The sequence below is a fragment of the Vicugna pacos genome, chromosome 2 (genome assembly GCF_048564905.1).
Source record: "Vicugna pacos chromosome 2, VicPac4, whole genome shotgun sequence".
Taxonomy (NCBI): domain Eukaryota; kingdom Metazoa; phylum Chordata; class Mammalia; order Artiodactyla; family Camelidae; genus Vicugna; species Vicugna pacos.
This window is the reverse complement of record NC_132988.1, coordinates 18,309,638-18,334,543: the sequence shown is the minus strand read 5'-3', so window position 1 is coordinate 18,334,543 and position 24,906 is coordinate 18,309,638. Positions and strand designations below refer to the sequence as shown.

Genomic DNA, 24,906 nt, shown 5'->3' with positions numbered 1-24,906 from the left:
AATATGTATATCATTATTGCATATATAGATTTCATCAAACATACATCATATGAGAGATGACAGAGAAGAAGTGCTGGTCGGGAGACGTGGAGGCCGGGGGCCTTTTTGTGTCAGCTTTGCCAACAGATGGCCGTATGGCCTCGGGCAGCTCAACCTAGCTTCCCTGGCGGGAGTTTTTCATCTGTACAGTGAAGGAGGTGGATGAACTGTAAGGTCATTTCCAGATCTAAAAGTCTCTCACAGTTTGTGTCTTTTCATTAAAAGTCTTGTCTCTCTTCAGTGCCTTGACTTGAGAAATATTTCTGCTCTGGTCATGTGTATTTATTTTCTTATCCTAAGAAAGGATTACTTATTCAAGAAATATTTGGGGGTACTTATTCTGTGTGTGTGTGTGTGTGTGTGTGTGTGTGGAGAGAGAGAGGAAAGAGAAAAGGGAAGTGAACCAAGAACATGAGCGTAAGGTGGGTCATTTTAAGTGAAAATACAAATATATTTCTATGTTGACAAATACAAATTTTCATGTTTCCAGGAGATGTGTTGACTGAAGAACAGGGTTTCACGCAACAGTTACTTTTGGAGCATTAATTAAGTATTCCTTTGGGACTTTTTCAGTTGGGGCTTTTTAAATGAATCCTGGCTTCATTTTAAATTGTGAAGATTTCTAAAATGTTAGCATGAACAACTGCTCTGGAAATGTTATTGGAAACTGTATGGAAGTTTGTGTGTGCACAAAAATCTATTTTCTAAGTCCATAGACATAGCCTTGGGCATGGCCAGAGGGATTTGGAACATTGAAAGGGGAAAGTTATATGTGATGAATAAACCAGAATAGATTTTAGAATTAAGCTGGCTCTGTTTCTTGAAGTGTGTGAATTTTAATCCTTTGTCCACTAGGTTGTGCTTATTCTTACAGGTGATTAGAAATGCCTGTGGTTTAGGAACAGTACTATCTCCAGGTGAATCAATTGCCCATATATTTTAACCTTAAAGATATAACTTCCATTTTAAGTTTAATTTAATTTCAAGGTATCCTTGATTATGTTCATAATTTTACTGTTTCTCAACATTTTACATCAACTGTATTTCAATTAAAAAGCAACCAACCAACCAACCCATTTACAATACGGACAGAAGAACTGAATAGACATTCTTCCAAAAGGAGAAATGCAGATGGCCAACAGGAAGATGAATTTCTACTTGTGCGTAACCCTCTCAACTTCAGAGCTTCTAGGTGGTGGCCAGCTTGGTCCTTAAATTTGAGGGAACTTGTTATGTCACCAGCAGAGCGGTTCCTCTCCTGGGGACAGAATGGGAACTCATGTGTGGTTTAGCTACACTTACAGGAAATGTTGCTCTTCCATGACTTCTTCGGGTGATAATTGAGGCAGAGAAAAGAGGAGACGTAGCTGACAAGATGAGGAGGAGCCTCGCTGGGATCACTGAAAAAAGCCAAGAGAGAAACGGCCCCCTTTCACGGACACATTCTTTCCTTCCTGAAAAACAGTGCTTTGCCAGCAGATCGCAGCCCTCCATCCCTTTTGATCTCCGAGGGCCTTTGAAATCTGAACATGGTTATAAATAGGCTTTGGGTGGCACATGGAAATACTTAGGTGGCATCAGCTTTGGAAAAATGCTGGTGTTCCCTACAGATTTCAATTTAAAAGCCAAATTCCCTTCCTGGAAGAGGCTTTGTCTTTTCCCTTTTTCTATATTGAACTTCATGTTTCAGTCGCTAATCACCATTTACAGTCCCAAGTGCACAGCCAGAAGACAACCAGTGCACGAATAAATACACTGAGCTCCTCCCAGGGTTCTCTAGCAATCATAGTCATTTTTCAGGATTTATCTAAGAACTATAGCACAGGCAGAAACGGCAGCACACATAACCTTGGTCAGCTGTGGCTACATCTAAATAGTCAAAATGCAGCTGCAGAGGGATTAGGAAAGGCAGGGCAAATCCTTTCTTCCTAATTGCCTTAAAGTACAACGCAGAAGAGATAAAACAAATGAAGGCATTTATGTATTTCCTGAGCCTACAAAGTCTGTGCCAATCGTTCAGGAATGCATTTTAGTATCATATATATATTTCTAAAGATGGAATTTTTAGCCATTAAAAATTATACTGTAGATGAATATTTATCGGAATGGGGAGAAGTTTGTGGTAGACCAGTAATTTAAAACTCAGATTTTTAAAAAATGTGTATAGAATGGTCTCTTTGTAGTAAATTAATGTGTATACATTCATAATAATAAAAATGCTGCGTTGATGGGTGTCTTATTGACTCTTTTTGCTGGTCTGTGTTTTATAATTTATCTTAGTAAGATTGCATTGCTTTTTTTAAAAAGAAAAAAACAAGATATGTTCCTTTAAAAATAAGGCATAACAAAAAGTGTTAAGATCATTTGAGAGCAACTAAGATACTGACAGATAACCTGTAGTGGTCACACAAGACATGAGTGAGAAAAAGAAATGAAAGAGGAGTAAAGAAATAACAATAGAAATGATTCCCTTAATATTGACACCCATTCCAATATGTGGGTTTGGCCCCCACCACCAAGCAATTCTCGGACACTAGCTGGGTGCAATATGATTTAACTCAATTCTGACACTATCTACCGGGAATCCCACAGGGTAAAGGCTCAGTCTGGGTCTCAAGACTGCCCCTCACCCCAACACACACACACACACACACACACACACACACACACACACACTCACAAGTTGAGGTTGTGCCCTGTGCTTCTGTTCCACCAGCTACAGATTAGAGATTCCAACCACCCTCTCCTAGGGGCCAATTAATTTGCTAGAGCAAGTGACAGCACTCAGAGAAGCATTTTACTTACTATATTACTGGTTCGTTATAAAAAGGTATCACAGGACCCACCAGCTGGAAGAGATACAGAGGCAAGGAAGGGAGAAAGGGCACGGAGCTCCAAGCCCTCCGAGAGCGCCATATGCTCAGCAACAAGCAAACTCCCTGAACCCTGTCATTTTTGGTTTTGGGGCGGCCTCATTGCACAAGCCATGGTGGGTTAAATCGTGGCCACTGACAACTGAGGGAACCTCCAGCCCCTCTCCCCTAGCTAGAAATCAAGAGATGGGACTAGGAGAATGAAATACTGTTGCGGCGACGTGGATGCACCCAGAGAATATTATGCTAGGTGAAATCAGTTGAAGACAAACACTATCTGATGTCACTTACATGTGGAATCTAAAAAATAAAATACAAATAAATGCATACACAGAACAGAAGAGACCCATGGCCATAGAAAAGAAATTTGTAGTTATCAAAAGGGGAGCGGGAAGAGGGGAGGGACAAATTAGGGCTTTGGGATTAACAGATGAAAACCACTAGGTATGAAACAGATAGGCAACAAGGATATACTGTACAGCACAGGGAACTATACCCATTACTTCGTAACAACCGGTAATGGAATATAATCTGCCAAAATACTGAATTGCTATACTGTATACCTGAAACTAACACAATAGTGTAAATCAACTATATTTCAATTTTTAAAAAAGACACCTATATCATTCATATCACTTAGAACATACAAAGGGTTTTAAGAGCTCTGGGCCAGAAATGGAGAGGAAAACAAAATATATATTTCACGGTATTACAATTCCTTAGGGCTAACCTTCCTAAAGTGTGCTCCCCAGAACACACATCCCACAAAATGCCCTGCGAAAAATATAAAGGAGATTGGTTGCCTTTAAGACCTATCACAACGTTAGCAACAATTAAGAAAGGACTAACCCGGAGCGGGAGGGTACTGGGTGTGAGACAGGCTCGAGGTTGCATTGTTCAACATGGGGAATATAGCCCATGTTTTGTAATAAGCGTAAATGGAAAGTAACTTTTAAAAGCTGTATAAAAAATAGTACACCAGAAATGAACACAACACTGTAAATCAACTATACTTCAACTAAAATTTTTTAATGTATAAAAAATAAAAACAAAATAAAACTATAAAATAAAAAGAGACTAACCCTTTTGTTGATTCAGAATGCACTCCGGAAAGTTCTGCAGTGGAGAAACCTGTGGCAGCAGTTACTTATGTGACTGCAGATACCTTTTCTCACGGAATACCTATCAGCATTCCACGGCCCACTTTCGGAAAGACTATCTTCCAGTGAAGTCCAAGGAGATGCTCTTCTTAAGTCCCAAAGGCCTGTCGTTTTGATGACTGCAATTGCCTAAAGGAGAAGTTCCACAGCCAAAGGCTTTCAGTCCAGTATGCCTAGGGAGCTCCAGTGCCAAAGAGACCTAGAACTGTCAAACAGACCGCCGCCAGTGTGCTTCCATTCCCTGACCCTGGACAGGACTCTCTTCGGTGGAAAGGAAACCGAACGTTCAATGTCCCTCTGGATTTGAGAGGAAAGAGGATTCTCCACAGCAAACTTCCAGAAGCTCCATCCGTCACCTCCTGGCCTTCATTCTCCAAGGGCTCCTCTTGGCCTTTGCCAATCAGCTCTCACTTCTTTTATTCTGTAAAACTGATGTTTCAAAAGGCTCTAAAAGAGAATTTCTAGAGCTGGCTTCAGGTCCATAGGCCACACAAGACTAACCATGTGGGGTGTGCTGAAATTTATTTTTACTAGTTTTAAAATAATATAAATAAATAAATAAATAAATAAATAAATACATACATACATAAATAAATACATAAATAAATAAATAAATAAATTTTAAAACATAATTTTTTACCGTGGTAAAATATACATAACAAATTAACCATTTTTAAGCGTACAGTTCAGTGGTATTAAGTACATTCTCATTGTTAGGCAACCATCACCACCATCCATTTCTAGAACTTTTCCATCACCCCAAACAGAAACTCTGTACCCACTAAACACTAACTAACTCCCCACTGCCTTCGCCCGACCCCCGCGTCCCTGGTAACTTCTGTTTTACTTTCTCTCTCTATGAATTCCATAAGTCCAGGTGCTTCATATGCGTGGAATCACACAATATTTGTCCTTTTGTGTCTGGCTTATTCCACTTAGCATAATGTTTTCAAGGTTCATCCAAAACTGAACAGTTTTCAATGAGTAATAATTATTATTTCATATTAGTGAAAAGGATGATACTGCTTGTAATGTTTCACCAAGGTTTCTGTAACTTTCTAAAAGACAGAGCGCTTGAGGCATAGGTTAGTGCCCACATTCAAGCATGTTTTTTTCTTACTCTATTTCTCCGGAAATAGAAGGTCCTAACCATAATTATTGATCATCAGAATCGGCAACATTGTTCAGGACCTCTGTCTGATATTTCTAAACCTAAAGTATGTTCTGATTTTTCTCGCAGCAGTAAGTCAGTAAGATTTAAAAAAAAAAATTCTTCATATCTTGAATGTTCTCTGTTTCAACCTCAGAGATGATGGTAAGTGGAGTTCAACTCCACTTTGATTTCATTTCACTGTAGAAAGTATTTCTCTGGGTTTGGGGACAGCATCTGAATTCCTTTCTTTCGTTTATCTTATTTTTGAGGATATGACACATAAGCACATCCCGTAATGTCTTAGATTTCGCCAATGAATGAAAAATCATGTGTTAAAATCAAACTTAAGATATTTATACCATACTTTGGTCTTCTTAAGAAATCCTGACAGCCACAACATTTAAAATGATAACATTTACACACTGACGTGATAGACTGAGGCTATTAAACAATAGAATATATCATTGAAATATGCTACTTGAAAAAAACTACTTAAAAAAGTATATATCCTTACTAGTGTCATGAAGAAATGCTTTTATCTCATCCCTGATTTTAAAAGCTTGTTTAAACATTTTCATCTCAGTAAACAGTTTACTTCCGTGTGAAAAAGATGACTTGTACTTACTGCCAATTTCTTCACAAAGCTTGCTCATAAGATAAACACTCAGTGACCACAGTTTAAATGTATTAACCACATTCACCAACTATGTTCTGGGTTCAGATGAAGCCAGGGAGAAGGGGACACCCATTTTATCCAAATAAGTCAACACTTCTTCATTGAATTCATAACCGGTGCTGGCAGTGTCTTTCCAGCCTGTATCATGATGCACAAAATAATTGCCAACTACATGAAAAATCTCCTGTAGCATGGGGTGGGGCAGTGAACTAAACAGCAGGTCACTGAGCACTTCCCTTTCATATATTTCTGCATATTTCTGCCAAGCATTGATTGATACTCTGCACGTCTGTGATTCCTTCCAAATATAAGCCCAGTATCTGGCAGCATGCACTCATGCTAGGCATGGCCCTTCTGTGCTGAATGCCATTGATGTCACATGATGTTCAACGGTTCCCTCGGATTAGGAAATTCCCAGGAGCTAATTAAAGTTTCTTCCTGAGCATGGTAATGATCATTAGCCTCATAGCTGGATTTATAAACTTTTTAGCAATATGTGACTTCCATATTTGTTTTGTTGTTTGTTTGTTGGGTTTGGGTTTTTTTTGAGGGGTGGTAGGTACAACTTTGATTAATGTTTCTTTAGTTTTGGTCTCTTCTCCACCTTTAAATGACACAATGTATCAATTTCATATTAGAAAGCATGATTTTGTGCTTGTTCAGGAAAAACTCGATTGGTTTATCAGAAAGGTCACGGTCCTTTGAAAGCAATGCAAAAGCCTCGGTGGCTTCTTGCCATTCTTTAACGAAGTTTGGTAACAGACAATGCAATAGAAACTAGAGGCAAATTGATTGCTGGTCTGATAAAATCCAATTTTCACGTATTCATCAAGATTCACTCGTTCTAACATATATAGCCTCACAATATTTACATTGGACTCCGGTTCATTGTTTACATCTACAGTGTTGTTCTATTTACATGACCATTTTCATCACTACTTGATTTTTATTTTTTTTAATTGATGTAGAGTCAGTTTCCAATGTTGTATCAATTTCTGGTGTGTAGCATAATGCTTCAGTCATACATATACATACATAAATTCATTTTCATATTCTTTTCAGTATAGTTTACTACAGGATATTGAATATAGTTCCCAGCGGTATACAGTATAAACATGTTGTTTATCAAATTTACACACAGTAGTTAATATCTGCAAATCTGGAAAGCCCAATGTATCCCCTCCCTCTCCTGCTGTTTTTATTGAAGTATAGTCCGTGTACAATGTTGTGCCAATTTCTTCCATCCCTACTCTTATACTTACTTAACCACTTCTAAGCACTTGATTTATTTTTATGAATTGCCTATCATAACACACAATAAAAATGTAAAATTAGATATAAATAGCATTTAAACATATAAGATTTAACAGTCAAAGGAACAGTGCACTGAATATTAGTTGGGATGAACACAGTTTAGGAATATAGCAATTATTAAGCATGCAACTAGATTCCTAACCAAATGATAAATTAATCTTAACTTTCAAATTTACAAAATGAATGTCAACTAAGTTGTGTCCTTGCTCTTTGCTTCTACAGATAGCCTGGGAACACTGACAAACCACGGTCTGCCTGTGAGCAGCAATTCCCTATGGGTGGGATTTTGGGGTGTTGGGTTGGCTGGCTGCCCTCCAGAACAGCTCATCCTCCAACTAGCCTGATATCCAAAAGCCCCAAGTCATATTATTCCTCCTATGAGCTTATAAATCTGGCTTATAGATCTGGCTTATAAACGTCAAGGTGACTTTTATTAAACATTGTGAAGCCCGTAGCATAAAGGTAGGCTATTGAAACTGGCTCTATATGAAACGAACAGACTGTTCTAGGCTCTGGAGTACAGTTGTGAATAAGACAAATGAGATTTCTGTTCCCATGCAGCTTCCGTTTAGAGTTGAGATGTTCCTCGGAATACAAAAAGAGAAAAATACAGCCACACTCTGGAGTAAACTACTAAAAAAGCTTATTTCGTCAAAAGCATCATTTTGTCATGTGATATGGATATAAATCTCTCTCTCTATATATATATATATATGTATTTACGAAGAAATATTATTCAGTCTTAAAAAAAAAAGAAGGAAATCTTGTCACCTGTAAATTTGTAACAATATGGATGAACATGGAGGGCGTTATGCGAAGAGAAGCAAGCCGGTCACAGAAACACAAACACTGCATGATGTCACTTACATGTGGACTCCAAAAAAGGGGAACTCACAGAAGCACAGAGTAGAATACTGGGTGCCGCGGTGCTGGGGAGAGTGATGGAGACGCTGGTAAAGCATTTAAGTTCAGTTATGCAGGATGAATAAGTTCCAGAAGTCTAATGGTCAGCAGGGTGTCTATAGTTAGTATAATATATATAAAATATATAATAATGTGCAGTTTTCTAAAAGAGTAGATCTTAAGCATTTATACACACACATACATATGATAGCTATGTGAGGTGGTAGACATGTTAATTAGCTTGAATGTCATAATCATTTCACAATGTATCAGAATAACATGTACACTTTAAATATATACAACTTTTATTTGTCAATTATACTTCAGTAAAGCTAGGGAAAATTTAAATTGAATTCAATTAAAATGAAATAAAACATTCAGCCCCTTAAAAATAAAAAGCACCATTTCATCAATAACACAAGATCACCATGGGGATAAGAGGTACACCCTTGCCCGACAGCACCTGACTGTAATCTGACTAAATGTTTAATCATGTGTATATCAAAACTGCTGATTAGTGATGCAGAAAATAAAACCCCCAACATGGAGCTGCTGTTATAGACTGACAACACCAGGCATGAATATGTTACTCCTTTCTGATGAAAATTTGGACTCAAATGGAAATTTGCCTGTGGAGAGAATTATTGACAAGTATATGTTATATTTTTATAACCAATCAATAAATTGGCATTCTGGTTATACACATTAGTCTCCAGGCATGTGTGTAACATGAGAGATTACAAATCAAGGCTTCAAGGCCGAGGGCTGGCTCTGGAGGGCATGCAAAGCATCAACCCAGATGATACCCCAGTACCTACCCGTCAGGGTGGCCCCAGGCTTTGTCCGTGAGCCTACCGGCTTAAGAGCAAGTTCTCTTCCCACCCAGCAACTTGCATTAATTAGTAATCATGAGATATTTGGAAAGCACTTCATAAACTATCCCTAGGGAGAAACTAACAGTTTAAGATGTAGGGTAGGAAATAGTTATTTCAAGGTTTATAATGAACCATTTTCAGCAAAACTGGTTGATATTCTAAAGAACTGTCAAAACAGACTAGAAAATGAAGGAGCAATTGAACCCACAACATTTGGTCCTTTTGTAAGTGTAGTTGCCTGTACTATTAATAGGAAGACAGGCTAACACAGCCAATGGAGTACGTTTAAGTAAATAAACAGGCATTTCTCATTTATTCCAACAAGTTGAAATAGTGCATAAGATCAAAAAAAAAAGAAAAGAAAAGAAACATTCAGCAGTTCAGCCTTGTCTCCCTTTCTTGTGAAATTGGAAAGAAACAAAATAAACACATTTGGATGTGGTCTAAGTGGAACAAAGAATATTTATAATAGACAGTCGAATATTAGTCATAAGACCAAAGCCACTCTTTCCAAGTTCAGCAGAAATATACACAGAATTTGATAAATATTGAATTATGCTTTGAGGCAAAACTGGTCATATTTTTTAATACAATCTGCTTTTTAAGAATTTCCCTCCTTCGACTTTGAAATAAAAGTAATTCACCAAATACAATTTAAAAAAGATACTACATCAGATTGCTTTTCATCTCAGCTTAGGGAAGAGCTTTTGCTTGCTTTTATACCCTCACCTTTAGCAATTTTTTTCCTGAATGAGAGGGAAAAAACCCTGAACGCTTCCAGAGAAATGTAGTGAAAAACAGGCTGCCTGTAAAGTGAAGTGGTCACATCAGATATACCACATATATTACTGTTCAGTTCAGACAATGTGTTTAAAGACATTAAATTAGGGTGGAAAGTATAGCTCAGTGGTAGAGTGCGTGCCTAGCATACTTGAGGTCCTGGGTTCCATCCCCAGTGCCTCCATTACTGGAAACAAATAAATAAATAAATAGACCTGATTACCTCCCCGAACCACCCCACCCTTGAAAAAAAAAAAAGGAAAAAAAGATATCAAATTAGATACGGTAATTATTTTGGAAATCAGATTTTTCATTTTATGGAGATTTCTTTAAACTGGAGAATATGAAAACATCTGAAAACACTAACCAATTTTTCTAAACTTTGTCCCCTTAGGATCACTTGGTTGTAAGAGGGGTAGATGGTGAAGAATGGTCAATTTTATTTTATTTTTTTTATTGAAGTATAGTTAATTTACAATGTTTCAGGTATACAGAAAAGTGATTCAGTTATACATAGCTATATAAATCTGTTCTTTATCAAATTCTTTTCCATTACAGATTATTGTAAGATACTGAATATAGTTCTCTGGCTCTACAATAGGACCTTCTGGTTATCTGTTTTACTTTTATTAATCCCAAACTCCTAATTTATCCCTCCCCTCCCCTTTCCCTTTTGGTAACCGTAAGTTTGTTTTCTATGTCTGTGAGTCTGTTTCTGTTTTGTAAATACACTCATTTGCATCTTTTTTTTTTTAGATTCCACATATAAGTGATATCATATAGTATTTGTCTTTGTCTGTCTAACTTACTTCACTTAATATGATAATCTCTAGGTCCATCCATGTTGCTGTAAATGGCATTATTTAATTTTTTTTTTTATGGCTGAGCAGTATTCCATTGTGTATATATACCACATCTTCTTTATCCAGTCATCTGTTGATGGACATTTAGGTTGCTTCCATATCTTAGCTACTGTAAATAGCGCTGTTGTGAACATTGGGATGCATGTGATCTTTTCAAATTAGAGTTTTCACTGGAGATATGACCAGGAGTGGGATTGCTGGACCTTATGGTAACTCTAGTTTTAGTTCTTAAAGAAACCTCCATACTGTTCTCCACAGTGGCTGCACCAATTTACATTCCCACCAACAAGTGTAGGAGGGTTCCCTTTTCTCCACACCCTCTCCAGCATTTATTATTTGCAGACTTTTTGATGATGGCCATTCTGACCGGTGTGAGGCGGTACCTCATTGTAGTTTTGATTTGCTTTTCTCTAATAATTAGTGGTGTTGAGTATCTTTCCAGATGTCTGTTGGCCATCTGTATGTCTTCTTTGGAGAACTGTCTATTTGGATGAGAAGGGTCAGTTTTTAAATTACTGAAACCCGGTTTCCACCCCTGAGATTCTCACTCCCTAGTTGATTGTAATCTGCCATCAAAGTTAACAACTACTGTCCTAAAAAATAAAGTGTGGTAATGCAACCATCAAAATTCTAGAAATTCAAAACTCATTTAGGTTTAGGTTAGGTCTCCAGATAAAATAGAGGACGGTTAATTAAATTTGAATTTCAGACAAACAACAACTACACATCCAAAATATTACAAAAGCACCCTGTATTTTTTATCTACTGAATATGGCAACACTAATTTAGGTGCTTCGGGGTGGGGGTTTGTTTTGTTTTGTTTTCATTTAAAAGTTCTTTGGAACAAATTGGTTCACCTACTCTTGGAGCTCCTTAGAAACAAAAAACAAAAACTGGGTAGAGATGTTAGATGTCCTCCTTTCCTGGGTCCTAAATCAGCTCATCTCTTCACACCTCCAGAGTCCTCCGGTTTGTCTTGCCTTACGTCCAGGGTTTAGAACCGTCCTGAGCAAGAGGAGGTGGCGAGAAACAGGGCTACATCGTCTTGTTCACATTAGAAACAGAGTATGTCTCTGCTGCCATTATTAAATGTTACTTTTCATTTAGAAAAGTAAAACAGTGCTCTTTGCCTAGTAAGTGAAAACATTATGAAACGAGATAGCCACTGCTAACATTGTGTGCTTCCTTCCAACCTCTAAATAAATAAATATAGATGCAGATCTAGGAACTCATTACGGGGAGATTTGATAACTGAGGCAGAAAGCGCTCAGATCTGCTGACTTCTCTGTTTTCTACCAGGCACCTCCGAGAGGAGCCGCAGTGACAGTCCCAGCTTCACAGAACGCCCTGCTGCCGCTTTCCTGCATAATTACCAATCTTCCCTCGACCACCGATTAAATAATGCTTCCTTTCCCCATTTATTTGTGATGCCATCTTTATCATATACACATTGTTTTGTTGGTGTTATAAATCAGGCATTTTTATTGTGCCATTATAATTAGTTTTGTTGCCATAAAGCGAAGTGATTCATGTATATCAATTTGTTCTATTTTGGCTTTCTTAGTAAAGTCTCTGTGTAAGAAGCTTGTCAGTCTTACCAACTGTGACCCCTTCCTTGGTGAGACCTTATGCAAGCTCTCATATCTGGGCAGAGTGAGTGGAAGTTTTATGACACCAGGAAATGGAGACCAATCAAGGGATTTTGGTCTCCTTTTATTCCTCATCAAATACTACCCAGCATATTCAAACAAGCGCTTCCTTGCTTCCAGCCCTCTTGTGAAGGAGAGGTTTCTTCAAATGCCACCTTGGGACCACTGCCTTACTCATCACGAACAGGAGTTGTCCCAACCCTGCTACCACCTCCTCTGGGTCCGCACCTGTGTGCTGGAGGTACCCTCCCGTCTCAGTACCCTTACCAGTGAGAAGTGTTCAGTGGTGACTTCCAGAAACAACTTCAGCCTCATTAAGGCGAACTTGTAAACCTACACTCGAAATAATAAATAGTAAGAAGCATAATTTCTAGACAAATAAAATCTTTAACAAGAATTACTTAAACATTAAACGATCTTCTCATGTTGTGTTACGTGTAATTTATTTTCTGGGAATGAGCACACAAATCTTAGTGTGACTTAATTCAGAATAATGTCGCAGTTTATTAATGCCATATATTCCTGTGAGAAAGAATGAAGACTACTCTGGAATTGCCAAATGCTTCTCAAGAGTCTCAGATGACACTCTCTTATTAGTTCTAAGAGTTTTAAAATTAATTTTCATGGTAGACAACAATGCTGTCAGGAAATAAAAACAGTTTGGTTGCTCTAAGTCAATGTCTAGACCTTATAAATATAACGTTAAGATGTTAAATCAAATAGGTCATTGGAGAAAAGCCACATGACCATCTGATTATATAAAAAGAAAGACATTTGATAACATTTATCATTCATTCTTGACTAAATTTTTAAAGTTATAGCACACAAGGAATAAGATGCTTCCCCAACATGACCAAGCTGATGTCACTTTAATAGTTAATATTAAAATATCTTTGAAGGGGCAGAAGTGTAGCTCAGTGGTGGAGCACATGCTTAGCATGCATGAGGTCCTGGGTTCAATCCCCAGTATCTCCATTAAAAATAAATACAAAAAATACCTTTGCATTTCTAGAATAAGCCATGAGTTTTATGTTGGCTTTTTGTATCTTTCCTATGATTTGTCAATGTAGTGACTTATATTAATTGACTTTCTAATTAAAACCAAACTTACATTCTGGAAGAAACTCAACTTGGTCTTGAATTACTGTACTTTTTATACCTTGCTGTATTTGATGTTAGTTTCAATTAGGATGTATGCACCTAAATTCCTGTTTCAGGCTGGCCTCTATATACCTTTCTTGAAAGGTTTTTCATATCCAATGTCTGGTGCATAGAAACATCGTCAGTTCAGAAACACCTTAAATTCATGGCTTCAGGGTTTTAGACCACCTTGGAGATGTAAATACGGTGTGGAAACTCCTGAAGCATTTATATAGTTGCAACTTTTCAGGAGTGGTTTTTCATTTCCTGTCCCTGCTCTGCTTGGAGCCAAAGGCAACCCTCCTCGCAGCAGTGTGCATGTTCACTGCTGGCTCATCCTTCCCTTTGGGATCTGGCAGAAGGATCCCCTTTTAGGTCTTCACCTTGGGTAGACCCTGGGCTTTGATTTCTGTTGTCCACGCACTCCAAGGCTACTGCTAAAACCAAAATTTGCTGGTTTAGCAAATGTTCTTAGGGCAAAAGCAGTTCAAGTGCCTTGCTAATATTTCTGGGGACCCTTCTCTGTGTAGATTTTGGCTTGGAACTTTCTTACTACTCCATCAGATCTCTGCTGCTTGTAAACTTGTTTTTATGTGCTATCCATCCTTTTAAGCTGTTCTTCCCTTCACCTGGGAGGGTTGAGCTGAGTAAGATAGCCATCCATATGATGGGAAATGGAGGTCTTCTACAATAAACAAAAAATCATATTTAATCTTTCTTACTCCTAATGTATTAATGTGTGCATGCATGTGTGGGTTTCTTAATTAGAAATTCCCAGGGTATTTTCGTATTATTTTTCCTCCAAAGATGTAACTCTTGGTCCACTTACAACTCTAATTGTTTCATAATTCTTTAATTTCTTTTATCTTTATTTCCTTTCTCATGGTTTTTTTTAATTCTCTTTTTCTAACTTGTTAAGTTGAATACTTAGTTCATTTACTTTTAGGCTTTCTTTTTTAAATATTGAAAATATTTAAATAATGAACTTGTTTTTGAGTTCATTGTTGACTGCATCCATTAATTTTCCCATTTCACATCCTCCTATTGTAAAGGATCTGTAATTGTAGTTTTGACTTCCTTTTTGTTCTAAGAATGATCTGGAATAATTTCCTTCCTCAAGTTCCAAATGTTTGCATTTTTACTTCTTGTTTGATCATTTATTATTAATTTTGATTGTATTTTATTACTTTTAGAGAATGTGACCTGATCAGTTTCAGATTTTTTTAAAAAATTTACTGAACTTTTTGTGGCCTAATATGTTACCAATTTTAACATATACTATATATATTCTTGTCAAAAAGAAGTAAGGATGCATAGGGTCTAATATTCAAGATGAACATAGATAGATGATAGATAGAAAAATAGAAAAATAGATAGATACTAATCTTAAAAATTATAGTCACCTGATGGGGGAGGGTAGAGCTCAGTGGTAGAGTACATGCCTAGCACGCATGAGGCCCTAATTTCAATCCCCAGTACCTCCACTTAACAAAAAAATTCAATAAATAGATAAGCCTAATTAGTTCCCCCTGAAAATTATAGTCATCTGAGGGGTTTTTTCCTACTTGATTTATCAGGTCATTAATTCAAATGACACAGGTATAAAATGTGAATCTTTCTTAGGGGTACCACGTCCAACCCTTTCCTTTACATTACTTTAGAACACAATATTTCCACTAACTAAATGCTACTTGAAAGGGGAAAGCACATGGTTAGTGGTTGTAACAAGATTATTTCCTCTGTCAAATTTTTATTCCCTGTACCTCTTTCTCACTGAATACATATCAACTATGGTCTTTCTGTGCCTTGTCTCTCCCGTGAACAACACGATGATTGTGTTTTTTCTTTAAGCCTTGGACACTCCCGGGTCTTTTTCCTAGTAACCATATATTTAGGGGGAAAATGGGGAAGAATGATATTTCTAACTAGTATTTTGACTTTGGAAAGTACCCCCCCCTTACCACTTCCTTAATCATTATATTGATAAGATTTTTTTAAAAATAGGAATAAAATGGCTCCTCATAGAAAATTTGGAAACAGCATCTGCAACATTAAATGGCAGGAAAAAAAAGGCGCATATAACCTCATCACTCCAAGGCAACCACTGTTAACTAGTTGTGCTTGTTTCCTTCTATTTTTTTTTTCAGTAATTGTTTTCACATAATTGAGATCAATTTTGTGGTCTGACTTTACCAGTATTACATCATAGGCATGTTCCATTATTAAAAACTATCCATCAAACTTATGATTAAATGCCTCGCTAACATTTCACTATTTACTAAATATTTCTTTACTCACAGAATGTAATTTTCAACTTCTTTGTGTTATTAATGATGCTTTGATGAAATTCTCTTCTCTTTTTCTTCAATAATACAGTGGACCTTGAGCTTTCAGGTGCTTCACAGGCACCTAGGGAGCCCCATGACCAGAGCTTCTGGTTCAGTAAGTCTAGGGGTGAGACCAAAGAATGTACATTTCTAATGATTTTAGGTGATGCTGATGGCGCAGGGACCACGTTTGGAGAGTCAGTGGAACCACTGCAATTAACAGAATGTGTGTGGATTTGCCTCAGTACATTTCTGAGAAACAACGCTTCTTCCTTCAACAGTAGGTTATATCTTTGCTATTGCAGGACGGAAAAATAGTAATGTTTATTCTGGTTAGAAAAGGAAGTAGTGATGTCTATTTAAAGGTTCTGTAAAATCTTTTAGTCCCTGGCTTTTGCTAAGCCATTTGCACTTACTGTGGAATCTTACTGGAACAGTTACCATTTGACCCTGGAGCTACATCACTATACAGCTGGTCTCTTGCTTTATTATTATAATTTTTTTGTAAGTCACCTGCTCTCATTTAATTCACTTCCTTTGGTGTTTTCCTTCCTGTGGGAAATCTCTGACATCTGTCCCACATACTTCACGAATACAAAGGCTCATCTTTTATCTTTTTATTTTTAACTTTTATGAGTGAGTTACTCTTACCCTTTTTGTAGTTGTGATCTTTTCATTCCTTATGTTTTAAAAAGACTCTCTAGACTGTTAAGTTTTATGGCTGCTTTTAAAAAAAATTCTTATTTTTTTAACACCTTTAATTATATTCTGTTGGCATTTATATTTAGGTCTGAGCCCAATGTCAAGTATTAGCAGCACATGGCTGCCCACCTCACTGGCACCATCATGTGGTAAGATTGTGCATCACCTTGGAAAATCTGCCGCATATCCTGAGACAGGGTGCCATTGTATCACACCGTATAGAGAGAACGCTGAAATCAGAGAGGTCTTTATAAGCTGGGGGATCTGAAATAATCCTGTTCCTGTAGTAATACACAGCAAAATGGGGGCTAGTGAACACCAACAATTAAGTATGTGGACACTGGAGTCAGGGACATGAGTTCAAACCCTGGCTCTCCTACTCGTAATGATACGAACTTGGGCAAGGGATTGGTCTCCTTGAAATTGTTTCCTCCGAAGTATGGGGATACCAGTAGCATCTATTTCACAGGGATGTTGAGAAGAACAATTAATACGATAGTTGTAATAGTCAGCACAATGGCCATCAAATAGTTTAGTAACACCAGCTATCCTTAGCCGCTAACACATCGCCACACTTGGTTTTCCCCTCACATTCAAACCCAGAATAGGAGACTCAGGAAAGAATAATTCCCCTGAGAGTTGAGAGAATTATACTCAAACGATGTAATTATTTTTAGAATGATTGGAGGTAGCAAGAAGTTAAAAACTGTACAAGGTAGATACTAAAAAAAATTTTAGATAAAAATAATTTTTTATAGAAAAAAAGGAAGGAAACCTCTGGGGAAGAAAAGGTCCTCTAACCTCTACTTACAAAGGGAAATTTTAAATTTTTATGGCTAAATTTAACCATAATTTATAGTCAAAATAAATAATTATGGGGGGGAGTAACTTAAAAGCCCTTTTAAGGGTGGTTAGAAAACTTCTAAATATTAAAAATGATTTACAGCCCCACATCCTTTCAAAGGTCTATTAAACAGAAATGTCTACTTTTTTAAATCCTTGAAAAAGACAGGACAAATTTGGATTCTGGAAATTTTTCTATTAAAAATGAGTTTTAAGAGGGGAGGGTATGGCTCAGTGGTAGATGTTTGTGCTAACATACATGAAGCTCTGGGTTTATTCCCTAGTACTTCTATTAAAATAAATAAACCTAATTACCTCCCCCCACCAAAACAGTGAAAAAAAAAACAAACAAAAAGCAAAATTAAAAAAAAAAAGAATTTTATTTGAATAGAAAAATAGGATGAAAAGATACTTAAGATCATGAGAATAAAGCATATGAGGCATTCCACCCCCTTCCTTTAAAATTGTGCATCATGATTAAACAGAATGGATAATCTTGCCAGAACCAGAATCTTCCATTCAGTTTCCAGACTGTAGTTTCTTTAGATAGTTAGCATCATTCAATAAGTTTTTGTGATGCCATTATGCAAATGTAGTCTATGTTCATTATCTTTCTACTTACTAAATTCATCCAAAGCTGTCCAGGAACAGATTTTCTGTTTTGTCAACTACACCCACAGTCTTGTTCCCAGATTTTTCATCAGCATTTGCAGACTATGAGGGAAAGAAAACAAGAAATGGGAATGATTTCATGAATTTTAAGTACACCATAACACTTTTTCAGTGCAATATTCATGTATGTATGTAACAGCCGCCTAGAGTCGCTCCCAGCATACAGGGCAGTGCCAGTTGGTTAGAATGTGATATTAGTACGTCCGTAATCAATTCCTGTGTGATTCACCTGGCTGTGTGGAAAAGCAAAACATCTTCACTGTCAACCTGAACTTCTGAGGCAAGCAGTCTAGAAAAATCTATGCCTTTGATTATTGAAATTTGGGGATTTCCCAGAAATCTATTATTGAGTTCTATTTTAATTTCATTGTGGTCAGAGAGCAAATTTTGCATGATCTGAATCCTTATAAATGAATTGAGACTTGTTTCTGCCTAAAATATGTTTTTTCTTGGTATGTTCTGTGTGCACGAATATGGTCTATATCCCCATTTACTTAGATCTTCCTTCATTCAGTAATGTTTTGTAGTTTCAGGGTATAGCTCTTGCATATCTTTCATTAAGTTTATTCCTAGGTATTTTTAATACTATTATGAATGATACATTTAAAAATTCTGTTTTCCAATTGCTGCTGGTTAACATATAAAAGAATTGATTTTTATATGACCTTTTATCCTATGAGCTAATTTCAATGATTAATTCTAGTAGATTTCAAAGATTTTCTACTTGGATAATCTATTAATCTAAAGAATAGTTAAACTAGATTAATCTAAAGGCAATTAACTTAATAGTGTAAAAAATAGACTTTCTATGTAGACCATGTGAATACAGTTTTACTCTTGTAATCAATCTTTACATTTTTCATTATTTTAGTTAATTTTTGCCTCTTGTACCGTCTAGGACCTCTGATACACAGTCAAATAGAAGTGGTGAGAGTGAGAGCAGACATTCATTCTCACCTTCTTCTCAATCCTAGGGTCGACTAATTCTCCACTGATCATGATAGTAACTAATGGTCTTATAGTAGCTGTAGATTCCTTCATCATATGAACTTGGCTCTAACTTCCAGTTTTGTGGGGTTTTTTGGTCATTACTTGGAAATAAGGTGTCCAATTGTTCTTTCTGAATTTATTGAGATGATCTTTTTTTTCTGCTTTATTAATGTGGTTAAATTACATTGTTTGATTTATTAAATGCTGGGCAAACCTTGCATTCTGGGAATAACTCCAGTTGGCCATTGTATTTTATCCTTTTATATATTGCTCTGTTCAATTCCCTAGTATTTTGTATAGGATTTTTGCATGTGTATTCATAAATGTGATAATGGTCTGTGATTTTTTTTCTTCCAATGTCTTGGTCAGATATTTCTATCAGGGTTATGCAGTCATTGTAACATTTACTGGATAGCATTCTCTCCTCCTCTATTTTCTCAGAGTTTATAAGAGATTGGCATTATGTGTTCTTTAAATGTTGATAGAATTCACCAGTGAAGTCATCTGGGCCTGGAGTTTTCTCTGTAAAATGGTTTTCAGTTTTGAATTCAAATTCTGAAATAAATATATAACTACTCAGATTTTCTATTTCTTCTTAGTCAGTTTTGATAAATTTTACTTTTCAAGGAATTTGTTCATTTATTTTATCAAATTTTATTGACCTAAATTTGTTTACAATGTTCTCCTGTTATGATTTTTAACTAGGAGCTTTCAACCTCAGTGCTATTGATATTGGGCAAGAACACTGCTGTGGGAGGCTGCCCTGTGCACTGCAGAATGTTTAGCAGCATCCCTGATCTCCAGCCCCTGGACACTCACATTGTGACAACCAAAACTGTCTGTAGACACCGCCAAATGTACCTTGGGGACAAAACAGCTCTGGCTGAGAATCAGTGTTTTAATGTCCAAAGGATCTTTAGTGACCTTTCATTCCATGTACTGGTAATCTGTCCCTTTACTTCTGACTAATTTTGTTAAGACCATTGTAGGGTGTACAGAAGCAGGCTCTGCCCCAGATTTGACCTATGGATCATTTTGCTGACTTTGACTTAGATGATAAACTCTTCTAATAAAGGAATGAAAGAAACTATAAACTTCCCCTCTAAGAATACTTTGTATCATAAGTTTTAAGATGCTCTGCTGTGTTGATGGGTATTTTTTTAGCCAATTAACAGATACAAAGAGTATTGTTTATCTACGGAGTTAACATATGGACATTATTTAGTGTTATTTCGACAAAACTGCTTACAAATGGATTTTTGGTTCTATAAGAAACAAGCAAGGAACAATATTAATGTAACAATATAATAAAATTTACATAAATTTTTTCTCCCAACTCGATGACAAATTGATATAAATGCCTGTAATGTGGCAGCAATGTTCATTTTGCTCTTCTAAGAAAAGCCAGTCTGCATCATCTGAGAACACTGACCAGGACGAGAAAATTTCAATGATATTACAGCACCTTATCGAGTACTGATTTGCTGCCACCTGCTGGGAGGCAGAAATGGGTTTCTAGCATCCTTAAAGGGCAAGAATGATGGCCCTACAGGTTGTAAAACTGTCCCATAAAGTGAAACATAATGTAGGTACCTTTAGGTCTGAAAGAAATCAATAATCCTAGAATATAAATGAACTGCATATAAAGAAAAATACGATCTGTGTATAAAAATGGGAGTGTATTATTTTAAGAGAAAGTAAGATGGGATATTTGCATTTACCATGAATGATGTAAAGTTCCTGAAAATGGTGAGCCCCTCAGGTATTGATTCTGTATTTGTGTAAAGGTAATTAACCACTTGACTGGGGCTAATGGAGAAACTTAAGATCTGATGAACCACTGCTCAATGAAGATGAGTGAAAAATAAAGCTAAATCTAATGATAACAGCGTAATGGACAGAATTAACAGCCCCTCAAAGATATCCATGCCCTCATTCCCGGTGCCCAAGAGAGTGAAGCCTTGAGCCCAGAGAGCAGAACCAAGAGCCACAGATTACTCCTTGAGATTCTGTGGAGACTGCCAGATTGGATTTTTGAAATTGTTTGGGCTTGTGACTCCCCTTTTCCTTCCATTTTCTCCCTTTTTGAATGGGAACGGCTATACTTGCTCTCCTGTGCCTTCTCCTCCACCGTATTTTGGGAGCAGACAACCTATTTTCTGGTTTCACAGGTCTACAATGGAAAGGGATTTTTGCCCCAGATTATACTCAGAGCCTCACCTATCTCTAATTTAGATTGAGATATTTGAGATTTTGGAGGATTAAATGAGATGCTGTAATGGGTTGAAAATGTGGGAGACTTTTAAAGGGGGTGAATAGATTTTGCATGTGAACAGAAATGCATCTTTGAGAGTCAGAGGGTGGACTAGGGCAGGCAAAATGGCCCCTCCCAAAGATGTCCACACCCCAATCACCAGAACCTGTGAATAAGTTACCTTACGGAGAAAAAGGGACTTAGCAAATGTGATTAAGGTTAAGAACCTTGAGATACAGAGGTGATCTGGGTGGGCCTATTTTAATCACATAAATCCTTAAGATTCTTTGATCGATGAAATCTTTGACCAAAGTTACTGGCTTTGAAGATGGAAGAAAGGGACCACAAGCCAGGGAATGTAAGTAGCCTCTAGAATCAGGAGAAGATAAAGCAACGGATTCTCCCATAGTCTACAGAAAGGAATGCTGTCAGCTGACATCTTGATTTTACTCCAGTGAGACCTGTTCTGGACTTCAGACCTGTAGAACTTTAGTATATTTGTGATCTTTTAAACCAAGTTTATGGTAATTCTTTTTACAACAGCAATAGAAAATGAATACTGTAGTAACAGCTAGCAATTACCATGTTCTACCACTACAGCAAGTGCTTCCCAGATAAGCCTTTCAAGAAAGGAAGCTAAAACACCTCTGAAATCATATTACATAATCTGGCCGTGGCCACCTCTCTGACCTCATCTCCCACTCTCTCCCTTGATCACTACCATCCACTCACTCTAGTCTCCTTACTGCCCTTTAAACATACCAAGCACACAGTCTCCCCTTTTTAGTATGTACTTTCCTTAGATATCCCACACTCGTTTCTCACTTTCCTCAGGTCTCTGCTCAAATGTCACCTTCTCAGTGAGACCTTCTTTGCTCACCTTATATAGGACAGTACACACCCACCCTCACTTGGCATTCACTAACCCCTAATCCCTAGTTTATTATCCCATACAGCACTTACACAATCATTTGATACATATTTGTTTGTTTACTCTGTTTTTTCTTGCTCCCTAAATATAAGCTCTGTGTGGGCAGGGGCTTTATCTGTACTGATGACAGCTTTAGCTGCAGAACTTCAAATAGCATCTGGTACACAATAGTCACTCAATAAATACTGGCAGGAATAAAGGAACACTTAAAAAACTACTGGCAGATTATAAGAATTCGCTTATGTTAACATTCTAATGCAAAATACATAGCGCAGAGCAGGGATCATTAGACGATACACATTAACGCTACTTTGGTTGGGAAACAGACCTCAGTGTACAGATTCAATGCCGTGCCTGTAAGAATGAGGCCATTTCCATAGAAAACAAACTTACGGGGTGGGGGGAGAATGGGGTATGGAGGGATAAATTGAGAATTAGGGATTTGCAGATATTAACTACTATATGTAAAATGGATAAACAAGTTCATACTGAATAGCACAGGGAACTATATTCAATATCTTGTAGTAACCTATAGTGAAAAAGAAGATGAAATGGAATATATACATGTATAAGTGAAACACTATGCTGTACACCAGAAATTAACACATTTTAAACCAACTATATTTCAATTACAAAAAAAAATGAAAGCCCATTCATTTCTCAAGTGACTTCCTATAATTCTAAACATGGTACACCTTTTCTTAAGGTCATATTATAAGCAAAACAGCATATAAATTAATTTTGCATTTTCTTATAAACATAATACATTTTATTTTTTTAAAAAGATAATTGCTACCTACATTTCCCCTCAACTTTTTAATTCTGAAAAATTTCAAACTTACGGAAGATTTGAAAGAAAAAACTGCAATTAACATAGTGCCATATTTTCTCTATACACACTTTTTTTTGTCCTAGATTACCTGAAAGCAGTTTGCAGATATCATGCATGCTAAACATTTTAGCATGCATCGCCTAAGAACAAAAGCATTTTTCTAATAACCTTAATATTATCAGACCTGAAAAATGTAAGTCAACAATGTAATTCCATGTTCAAATTTCCCCAATTGTCCACAAACTCTCCTGAATAACTTTTTAAAAATTCATACTCCTATCCAATTCATGGTTGCCCATTAATGCAGATCAGATCTTTCTGTCCTTTGTTGTCTGTCTTTCATGATATTGACATTATTGAAAAGTCTAAACAAACCACATTCTGCATTGATCTGTTTCCTTACAGATTCAGGCTAAACATTTTGGCAAGAATGCTTCACCGGTGTGCTTGCAATAATCTGTGTTCTCCTCAGCATGGATGCTAGAATTGTTTGCCAGGCAGCATCTATTACCATTCTGCAGGGGGATGGGGGTATAGCTCAGTGGTAGAGCCTGTGCTTCGCATGCACAAGGTCCTCGGTTCAATCCCCAGTACCTCCATTAAAAATAAACACATAAATAATGTATGAAAATGTCTGCCACAGTACACACAAAGTAGTTAATCAATAAATAGTGGTGTTTAAAAAAACCCAAAACATTTCTGCAAAGGACTAATGCTCCATGGAACACAGTTTAGGGAACACTTGGATAAGGAAAAAAATGTGAAATGCACTAAAATGTTTAAGAGTCTGTAGGGTAAAAAGCAGGTAAGAATTAAAAATCACTTTTAAATTACAAACTTCATTCCCTTAGGTAATGCAAACTGAGCTTTCATAAAAGTTAACACAACCAAAAACCCTCACCAAACATTGTGCAGACAAGGAACCCCAAGCTTAAAGAAAAGGAGTAACTTCCAAGTTCTATCACTGTATTGACTGCGTTTAGCAGCTGAGATTTGAAACCAAGTCTGACTACTTACATGTTCTTTCCACTAGACCCTTTACTTCATTTAATCTTATGTTTTATTTTCTGTAATTAACTATTCTTGGGTCTACAGTTACTCTAGGGTAAAAGTGGTCTTTTAGTCTAAATAATAATGAAGCTGCTAAGGAAGACTAATTCATTTTTTATTGTTTCATATTCAATAAGAATCAACTCACAGCAAGTAACTGAGGAAGGCTTAACCTCTCCCAAATGCATGCAATTATGCAAATCATATGTGGGGACTGGGGTCTTGGCTCCAGATACTAATTATAATACAGCCCCCATTTATGACCATATCTAGTAGCCATAATTTGATCTTCGCTATTGCCTAAGATGATGGCTTTATTACGTTACAGCAGACATTTGGGAGACATCAGTTTTACCTAAAAATTCTAGAATTCAATTAAGCTCGGGTTTTATTACTTCTTACAGGATCTAACAGGTTTTCCAAAAAATTAGTTACCTTTCTGACCCGGAGAGAGGTAACAAATATTAAGCAATAGATAGAGCCTTTCCCCCTCTGTCGACTTTGCGAGAGCGGTGAGCGTGGGTCCTTGTTTTTGGTACAAGTTTGAAAATATTAATCAACACGAATGAGTAACTTAAGAGAAAAAAATGCTAGTCCTTCAGCCGTTAAAACCCACGCCGTGCTTTTAAAACTTGAGCTGCATTTCAACGGAACATTACTGAGCATTTACTCCAATAGGCTGGAAATCGCTTTGAGGAATCTGAATCCCCTTAATTTCACCGGACTGTCAAACGTCCCATGTCTCGCCCTCCACCCGATACTTTCAGGTTTGCAGGGAGAAAAGGAAACAGGTCTCCGTATGTGGGCCGTCGCAAGACGCGGGAGCCCGGCTGGACTCGGGCTCCACCTCCCGGGCTTCGCGAAGCGCCAAGGCCGGGAA

The 24,906-nt window shown here is 37.0% G+C and overlaps 1 long non-coding RNA gene and 1 other non-coding gene across 3 annotated transcripts; one reads left to right on the top strand and one right to left on the bottom strand.

Annotated features, from left to right (window-relative positions):
* Positions 1-1,383: 1,383 nt before the first annotated feature.
* LOC140699990 (uncharacterized) lies at positions 1,384-18,615 on the bottom strand. Of its 2 annotated transcripts, none has more exons than XR_012078194.1 (3): positions 17,920-18,615; positions 12,553-12,618; positions 1,384-1,439 (listed from the first exon to the last, which is right to left on the bottom strand). It is a non-coding gene; the product is annotated as an uncharacterized lncRNA (long non-coding RNA). The 2 variants fall into 2 exon arrangements; XR_012078193.1 differs by lacking the exon at positions 1,384-1,439 and adding an exon at positions 10,665-11,118.
* A 4,888-nt stretch (positions 18,616-23,503) lies between these two features.
* Positions 23,504-23,575, top strand: TRNAA-CGC (transfer RNA alanine (anticodon CGC)). The gene has a single exon. It is a non-coding gene; the product is annotated as a tRNA-Ala (tRNA).
* Positions 23,576-24,906: the final 1,331 nt, after the last annotated feature.